Below are 7,924 nucleotides of genomic sequence, written 5' to 3' on the forward strand. Positions count from 1 at the left end.
AATTCAGACGCTTGACAACTGACTCATATTTATGACGGTTGCAATGTCCCCGGGGTCATGTGATTACTTTTTGCTACTTTCTGACAAGCAAAGTCAATGGGAAAGCCAGATTCACTGAACAACCATGTTACTAATTAACAACTACAGCGATTCACTTAACAACAGTGGCAAGCAAGGTCATAAAATGGAACAAAACTCACTTCCTGATGGTTAGAACAATTAACCAGTGGAACAACCTGCCTCCAGAAGCGGTGAATGCGCCAACACTGGAAGTTTTTAAGAAGAAACTGGACAGTCATTTGTCCGAAATGGTATAGGGTTTCCTGCCTGAGCAGGGGGTTGGACTAGATGACCTCCAAGGTCCCTTCCAACTTTATTATCATCATCATCATCATCATCATCATCATCATCATCATCATTATTATTATTATTATTAACCAATGTTTCACTTAGCAACAGAAGTTTTGGGCTCAGTCGTGGTCGTAAGTCGAGGACTATCTATACAGGTAATTGCAGTGGACGAAAAGGGAAAGGAAGGAAAATGGGGAGAGAAAAAAAGATGTGATGCAATGTATTTGCATATCCTTAAGGACAGAGAATTATCTATAGAAGTTTAATTATCTTTGCTATCAATGAGAGATGGCATGTGCTTCTCTTATTTAAATCGAGAAGAATTTTGATTTTGATTTCTATTACATCAGATTGCTTTTACATCTAGGATGCTGCTCTTAAATTACCTTTGAGCAAAGCCAAGCTTACCAAAAGTACTTAATTACTGTAGTAATGATGTGCAACTCATTCTGTGTATAAATTGGGGAATATCACATTATCTGTTGCAGGTTGCAGCACAACCCTGGCAAGACCAAATGGCTTTAGCTGTTAGGCTCCTCCTCCCGCCTCCCTTGGCTAATTTAACTCTTGTTAGGGTGCCACTCCTGTAGACTGACTCTCCAGTGTGAACTGGGAGTCCTCGAAAGGCTGGTGGCAGCCATGGCCATTGGTGAGGAGCTTTGCATGGGTTCATCTTGTATGCAAGTTGTATATGTTCCTGGACCATCACTTCCTGGATGGATAGGTGCAGTGTGCTCTGCATGAGGCTGTCCTTGGTGGATATTTGGAAGATTCCAAATATGAATGCAGCAGTACATGCAGTCTTGGATGCTTTAAATCTCATGCATGTAATACACTGCTACACAAGCTGTATTGGCTGCCTGTATGCTTTTAAGTGCAATTCAAAGTGTTGTTTATCATCTTTAAAGTCCTACATGGCTGGAGGTCAGGCTACTTGTTGGGATCATCTATCTCCAAAGATTTCTGCCTGTCCACTTGATCCAATAGAGTGGGCAGATGGATGAGAAAAAGAAGATTAGTGCATTGTTCAGTGGAGAAATAGAGTAGATGTGCTGAGTGGGTGTAAAGTCCATGGCAGTAGAAAGATAGGCAGGTCCATCAAGTAGGTGTTGGGCAACAACAGCAGGGAAGAAAGGCAAAAAAAAAAGAGTGGGGAAGGACCAAATGAGTTGGGCAGCCATACTTGGAAGGAAGTGTAATGGCAATTAATAGAAAACAAGGAGGAGAAAGGAGCTGGGACGATTGTTGGGCAGGCTGATGCACAGACCAAGTGGAGGAAAGGAGTGAGTGGTAGAGTGCACCAGACTTACTCTACTTGCCCCTTAAGATTTTGGCTCAACCAAAACCCCAAATCAGTCTAAAGTATCTGAGTTTTGCTTTTGGCAAGATCATTATGTGGCTTGAATAGTTTGGGTGAAGTTCAAAGGCACAATGCTTTTGTTCTATACTTGGAGCAAAATACCTTTTTCCATTTTTGCACGCTCCTGCTCTGTAGTGAAATAGGATCCTTTCAGTGAATTGGAGAAAGATGGGCTGTCAATATCTTATAAAGCAAAGAACACAAAAGGAACAGAAGCAGCAGTTTTTTAAAGCATGAAGCTTGCTACTACAGACAAACAATTGTAGCAGTAAAGCTGCGCAACAATTCAAATTGGAATGGAAAACAGGTGATTCAGAGCTTGTGTAGGCAATCACATCACACTTCATGGAAAGAAGCGGAACATTTTTATGGGTCTGCCGTTATTTCGGGAAAGATTTGCCATGATTTAAGAAGATGTATACACCAAATGCACCCAAATGCAGATTTGAAGTAAAAATGGTTCAGGATCTGAAGCCCACCATCATGATCATGGATTTGTCCCAATTGTATCCAGCTAGGTTTGGTATTCTGCTCAGCCTGTGTGGGTTACCTAAAAATAGAGGAGTTTTCTGTAACTTTGCTTTCATTACAGGTCAATTGGTGGCCAGTCTTAGTGTCATGGTTCCGATAGATGAAACCCATCAAAAGAACTTCAAGGCAAAAATTCTTCCTTAAAGAACATTTTATTCAAGAAACAAAGTATCGACACTACATAGTTGAACCCAAAAACCAAATTCCCTTCCCCCGGATACAAAGTAACAAAGTGCAAGTCCCACCCACAATAAGCTGTCATAAATCACATTCTCCAATTAGCCTGAAATGAGGGCTTTCTCCCCAGCTCCTCAGCCCTCCAAAACGTTATCAGTTCATCCTTGGGTTCCCACAAAGCAGTGTTATTATTATGGCTAGCTGAGCTCAAGCTTTCATCCCAACCTCCCCTTCTGCACCTGATTTCTAAATACCAGAAAAAGCATGTTAAAAGGAAAGAAAAAATGGCTGCAATTTTCATCAGTTGTCAGAGCATCCAATGTTTACAGCATTGACACTTAGATTACTAGCAGCCATAAAGTTCTGCAAGGCTAGAGGATCAGTTAAAGCAGTGGTTCTCAACCTTTTTAATGCTGCGACCCCAACCGGTCGTAAGTCAAGGACTTAAACCGGTCGTAAGTTGAGGACTAAACCAGTCGTAAGTCGAGGACTAAACCGGTTGTAAGTCAAGGACTACCCAACCGGTTGTAAGTCGAGGACTTTCCCTGCCCAGGAGCGCTGCACATGCGTGGTTCCGCCCCCTGCGCCGGCCGAGGCATAGCTGGCAAGCGGCAGAGACGGAGCAGGCCGACCACCAGCTGGCCCAGCCCAAGGGAGGTAAGGCACCTGCCGGAAAAGGGGGAAAAAATGGCGGACAAAAAAAATGGTGGACAGCCTTGCTTGGCGACCCCCATGAAATGGTCGATCGGCCCCAAATGGGGTCCCGACCCACAGGTTGAGAACCACTGAGTTAAAGTGATCTAATCCAGGCTGCTAATGAATCCAGATTGTTTTCTGGGTGTGCTTGAGGAATATCCTGTCTTGCCTGCTCATAATACCATGGAACATGGGTGTCAAACTCGCCGTGTCACATGACGTTCGTGACATATTGGGATTTTTTTTTGCATTGCCGGAGCTGGGGTGGGCACGGCCTCACATGATGCAACCGGCCCGTGGGTCAGCAGTTTGACACCCCTGCCATAGAAGCTATGGTTGATCCAAGGAACATATATTCAAATCCAAGCAGATCTGTGCAAAAAATATTTTCTGGATACCTTGAAAACTTCTCATCATGATCCAACATACAGTATACTCTTCCAACTATCCTTCCCTAATAGAGTTAACTTTAAATGGCACCACTGAGCAATCCTCTGTGGATATCATAACAGTGAAGAAATATTGATGCTTTTATATCAATACTCTAAGGTCAGACCTGAACTCTTACCTCTGTCCACTCAAATTTGCTCTTTGTCGTATGTCAGCATTGCTTGAGGAGCTCTTCGGCCTCCTGTTATTTTACTGGAGATATAATTTTGATCCCACAAGGCACGATCTCTAGCTTAGATCTAATGATCTTTAAGAAAAAGACATTTTTGGCATCTTAGAAGATATTTGCTTGGTGCTTTAAGTCTGGAGCTGAATCTTATCGTTCTCTTCTGAGTTGCTGATGACACTTGCTATTTGCTGTCTCTGATGAAATACAGATTGCTATCTGCAGAGCCACTTTAGCGGGGGGGGGGGTTAGTTTTGTTTAAATCTACAATATTTCAATTAATAATTTTGCCCCACAAAGAAAAGGATATATTTTAAAGTTTAAGATCTAAGAAAAGATGACAATATTGTATATTTTAATACTAATAAAATGAAGATTACCATATCCTTTTTTCATACATACATGTATATGTCATTTGCCATTCTTGACATGGAATAGGATTAGGAACTGTATTGACATTTGTAACTTTGGTACCCAAATACCTTCTAATTATTGGAAACTGTCAATTTTTGGTAGGTGGCAATTTATTAAGTTTAATAAGTAAACAAATAAATTAAAATCAAGTGCTGTTCATATATGCTTTTGATTTATTTTTCTCTATAGATAGAGAAATTAAGGGACATAAAAGCAAAGAGGAAGAGGTTACCAACTTTCTCATTTGTTTTCAACAGTTAAGATAAGATAGATAAGATAACCTTTATTGTCATTTTTATACTGTGGGCACAATGGCACACATCAAAAATGAAATTTAGTTGCCCACTCTCAAAGTGAAACATATACATGACACATACCTAAACATACTACGAACAACATATGTATAGACCCACATCCCTACATATACGTAGCAAATAAATATTAAATATTGTCCATCTTGAATATATAACGGAAGGAGGAAGCCTGAGAGTTTGCAAGGTTAATGCTGTATGGAATGAAACTCTGGCTGAATCTGGATGTTCTGCTTCGGATACCACAAAGCCCCTCCTCCCAGAAGGTAACAAGGAAAACAGGTCGTGAAGAGGATGTGTAGTGTCCCAGATAATCTTACGGACCCTGCTCAAGCAGCGCTTCTGTGCTATGTCCTGGATGGGAGGGAGGGAACTGCCAATGATCTTTTCGGCCATTCTCACCACTCTCTGCACCGCCTTCCTCTCTGAAGCAGTGAGGCCTCCAAACCAGACTGTGATGCTGTATGACAGGATGCTCTCGATTGTCCCCCTGTAGAAAGTGGTCAGGACAGGGGAAGGAAGATGTGCTTTAAAGAGAAAGAAAAGTGAAAGAACTATAGTTGCTTTACACCATAGATTGTGGGCAGTTTTAAACATTTAAGGTTTCTGTCCTATATGTTGGTTGTGAATCTTTTCCTCCTGAAGCATGTACTACATGTTGTTAACTTGCCCATGAATAAAAAATACTATCGCAGCACAATTCAGGGAAAAGGTTTTCCTGCCTCCTGGTGACCGAGTGACCCTAGGGGACTGAGGGGGGTTCTAAAGGGTGTAAGTCAACATGCAATTTAACTGCTTATTCCTAAAGAAGTCAGTTAAGGTACATTGATTTGACTAATTGCATTGATACTACAAGTTCCCAAAGGTAAATAATTATGCCCTATGTTTTTGCTTCCAGCTGACCAGTCTTGTAACTCATGTCATATAAATTATAGCACTTCCCATGCAATTTACTATGCAATTAATTGAGCCATATCCTCAATTATTCTGCTAATACCAAGCATCTCTGCAAAATGAGAAGGCCGGGAAAAGGCTCTTTGTGAATGGGACCATAGCTCTCTGATTTGTAGGTCTATAGAGAAGCTTTTCTTTGCTGTTGATGATTGGAAGGACAGATTACTTGTTTCATGGATATGATGGTGTCCACTGGTCAGCCACCTTTGAAAACTGTTTTCTTCCATTCCAGTTTGCACAACCTTACGTGGGCTATCAGATCCGGTCTGCAAAAATCTGGATGTCAGCTAGATGGCAGCAATGATAGTTTTATGCAACTCTTTCAATTCTTCTAGTGGTCATCTGGAATTTGGCAAGCCAGATGTGGTAACCCTAGCCTTAGGAACATTCTGCAAGTCAAATGTCCTCGTCTACCTAATGTATTTTTCAAGAAAAATCGTCCGTCTTTACATTCCTATAAGTATGTTTGACAAGATTTTATCTTAACCATTCAGACCAGACAAAATAATGGCCGAAACGTCCTGTTTAAACACGAGATCGTGAAATTATATACGTCTTAAAATTGTCCTTTAGACCTATATTTAAGTAACGGAACAAATATCTCAGACGACTAGTTATTTAGTTGTGGAAACTTATTTTTTCCCTTTCTGCAGGAAAAATGATCTCTGTGTTCAGAGCACTGCAATTTTCTCAGCAGAGGTTGTATGAAAAGTCATATGGCCTTTTCATCAAGTGCCGCAGAAGAGAAACGGCCTCTCCAAAAAGCCATATCCTGCTGTGAGCAGATGGAGGCTTTTTGCTACAAGAAGAGAGAAAAAGTCAAACCACTGGGCCTTGCAAATATTTTTCACAACAGAGTAGGAATTTTGGAAAAATTGATAACAGGTGATTGGAAATAGATGATAGCTAGCCATACTATGTATCTGCTTGGTAGCAAACAATCTACCTGCTGCTAAACTGCTGTAAATTTGCTAAAATTCGCCATAAACTTCTTATTAATCTATATGCCACAGCCGTAGTTCAAAGAGTATACCAATGTGATGGGTGAGTGAAAGCCTGAGTATATGTGTTTTACATGGCCTAGTTATTGCTCTTATGTGTTTCTAAATTTACTGTTACATTCTACTAAATTTGTTCTACATTGTGTACTATTTGGGGGTGCTTGAATAGGAGTACTGGTCATGCTCAGTACTAAATATTTAACATTGACGTGAAGGAATTTCTGAAAATTTAGATCCATTTATATAGGACTTTGGTTACTGAGCAGCTTGGCTGAAGTCTACTAGCAGGGGATTGGACCAGGTGACCTCCAAAGTCCCTTTCAACTCTGTTTCCTGTTTCTTAATTTGACTCTATAAATCAGAAGAAAACTGAACATCCAGGAAAAGAAATTGGAGGGGGGGGGAATTAGAGAATCAGGTTTGCACAATTGTAGCTCTCATTCCTGTCATTTCTGCCCCCTACGTATAAATTTGGCTCTACTTCTGTGTTCAGTAGAAATCTGTCTTTAAAAAAAAAAAGTTTTTGAAAAAAAAGTCTGTTTGTTAAAGGGGGGAGGGAACTGCCTGCTGCAGTGCTGTTCAAAGCAATGTGCAAAATTGAATACATGCAAAGCAAAATAGAAATGATCTTCTTGACCCTAATCTTGAAAGACATCAGAAACTCCATAGCTAACCCATTTTCTACTTTCCTTTTGCTCTGCGGTTACCTGGGATGTTTGCAGTGCAGCCAGATCAAACAGCTGATCAAGCTTTTTCACAGCTTGGCCTCTGTACACTTGACCTATTGAGAGCAAAGCAGAGGCCCAATGCTACTTCTACTGGCTGGATTAACCAACATGACTCAAGACTTCAGCACTCAGCGAAGGGAAAAAGATCCAGTGGGGATTCCAATTCTACTTTAGTTGAAGTTTTTGATCAATTGAGTTTATTGTTTTAACCTTAGACATGGTTGTTTGGACTGTGGAAGTGTTGTTTTAGTTTTGTACCGTATAATTGTCAGAATCACTGCTGTGGGATGGGTAGCCAAATAAACAAACAAACAAACAAACTTAGAATTGTGTACTTTGTAGCTACTATACAATTTGCTTCTTCAAGCAAATGGCACAAGAGTTTTAATAAACTTTGAAAAGAGACCCAGGGTTGTAACTCATAGTGCTACTTCAAATCTAGCAATTGTTCTGAATCTGAAGATAAGATAAGATAAGATAAGATAAGATAAGATAAGATAAGATAAGATAAGATAAGATAACCTTTATTGTCATTTTTATACTGTGGGCACAATGGCATACATCAAAAATGAAATTTAGTTGCCCACTCTCAAAGTGAAACACAAACATACTATGAATAATTTGTTCAAAAGATTAGAGATACTCCAGAGCAGACTACGGTATGCACACAGAGATGTGCCAAGCAGAAGAATAGTAGGTTACCTTATTCCTTGGGCTGAAATCTGCTTAAGATCATTCGTGGCTTCGGGGTGGACTTCCATCAGTACGCTGATGATACTCAGCTG

This window comes from Protobothrops mucrosquamatus, unplaced genomic scaffold (genome assembly GCF_001527695.2).
Source record: "Protobothrops mucrosquamatus isolate PMUCROS unplaced genomic scaffold, P.Mucros_1.0 scaffold_211, whole genome shotgun sequence".
Taxonomy (NCBI): Eukaryota; Metazoa; Chordata; class Lepidosauria; order Squamata; family Viperidae; genus Protobothrops; species Protobothrops mucrosquamatus.